This window comes from Amphimedon queenslandica, unplaced genomic scaffold (genome assembly GCF_000090795.2).
Source record: "Amphimedon queenslandica unplaced genomic scaffold, v1.1 AMPQUscaffold_6417_Cont21624, whole genome shotgun sequence".
NCBI lineage: Eukaryota > Metazoa > Porifera > Demospongiae > Haplosclerida > Niphatidae > Amphimedon > Amphimedon queenslandica.
The window spans coordinates 1-1870 of NW_003553291.1; the positions used below are offsets into that span (position 1 = coordinate 1).

A 1870-nucleotide genomic window follows, 5' to 3' on the forward strand; every position below is an offset into this window, starting at 1 on the left:
TTTTATTAATAATTAAAAGCCATTAAGAAGCAGTCATATAAAAAATGTCACAGGGTTATTTTAAAAACTAAAAACTTCCTCAAATGAGAGAGAAGACAGAATTTCATGAATATAATCCTTTTGTGAGTGGCCCATACTTCTCTACATGCATGCTTTGATGACCTGACCTCTAGTGTGACTGAAACTTTTGTGTTTCTGTGTAAAAATTAATAAATGTTCATTTTGTGTATAACACATTATAATGAGTATTAACATTATTATTATATTAGACTACTACAGTACACAACATGATATGAGACTTGACTGTGTAGTGTTAGTGTCTTTATTATCCTGTCTTCTTTTTATAGGGTGGAGCCACTCCTCTCATATTAGCAGCTTATAATGGACACACACAGGTAGTGACAATGCTCCTTGAAAAAGGAGCAGATGTCACTGCCTCTAATGATGTAAGTATAATCATTAATTATACTCCAATAGTGATTGTACATGTATATCCTTTTGAGTGGGTGGATCAAAGTAACCGCAGGTGCTGTATATCTCATACAGTGTGTGTACATGTACATGTATAGCTTAATGTACTCTACTGTATCACTTTATGGAAAGCATTTTTACTAAAATAATTATTTTATGTCACAAATTTTTGATTACAGTATAGCGAGAAACTTTTATGTCCTGAAATTTTTAAAAATGTATCAGAAATATATGGGTACAAAATACTAAAAAATCGAAATTTTATAATTTTTTCAGGTGCAGATTCTCAAAAGATTTGAAAATAGAAAAATTTATAATTTTTGATGGTATTGACCTTTTAATTTTTAATTTTTTTAATTTTGAAAAAAATTGAGATTTTTAATAATTTTAAATAAAGTATGGAAATGAATTTTTGTTAATTTAAAAAAATTTCAAACTTAAAAAACTTTTAAAAAAACTTTAAAAAAATTTTTTAAACTTATAAACTTTAAAAATTTTTTTTTGTGGCGTTTTTCAAAATTTAAAGTTTCAGAACAATTACATTTCTACATGGTAATACTTTATAATGTTACATGTATAATAGTATAATAATGTCAGATAGACTTACAAGAGGCCAGTGGGCATTGACATTTTCTTTGATATGGAGGACATACTTAGAATGTAGTTATACTGTGCATGAATATATAATGTGATCCACCCACTCAAATTGATGTAATTATATCACTTACCTACTGAGGCAGTATCTGATTTACAGACACCTCCCACTAGGACACTATGGTCCCTTGTGGTCAGTGTCTGTATTGACATCAACTTAAATTAATATTACATCTTTTGATCAAGCATCAAAATTGAATGACCCTAAAAATTGTCCCATGCAGTCATGAAGGTTTCTCAATCTACATGTATAGTAACTGAGTTTATGGCTATAACCAAGAACATTTTATTGATACTGCAACAGTGTAAATATACATGTACATGTACATGTAGACTAGTAGTATTGTACATGTAATTATTTATATCAGTAAAATGTATACTTGTACACTAAATGTACCTCCACTGTCTCTAACATACTCAATACTATGGAGTATTGAAGACAGACCAACAATTAAAGTTGGTTTTTAGTTTGATTGTGATAACATTGTACTATCATGTTAATCAATGTTTACTTGTATAGTATGGTAGGACTGCTTTTGATATTGCTGAACAACGAGGTCATAGTGATACTGCCACAATACTGAGAGTACACTCAGGTAATGTATTTATTAGTTTATTGAACTGATGTTATTATACTGTATGTAGTACTGTATTGTTAGTAAATTTAATGAAACAGCTTGAGTCATCAGCTACTGCTTCCACCCTTACAATGTGTAAAATTAATTTAAATAATAAAAATGTGTCA

At 29.0% G+C, this 1870-nt stretch overlaps 1 long non-coding RNA gene across 1 annotated transcript; it reads left to right on the forward strand.

Annotated features, from left to right (window-relative positions):
* The first annotated feature begins 353 nt into the window (after nt 1–353).
* On the forward strand, nt 354–1721 carry LOC109592062 (uncharacterized). Its single transcript, XR_002190141.1, has 2 exons — nt 354–446; nt 1646–1721. It is a non-coding gene; the product is annotated as an uncharacterized LOC109592062 (long non-coding RNA).
* Nucleotides 1722–1870: the final 149 nt, after the last annotated feature.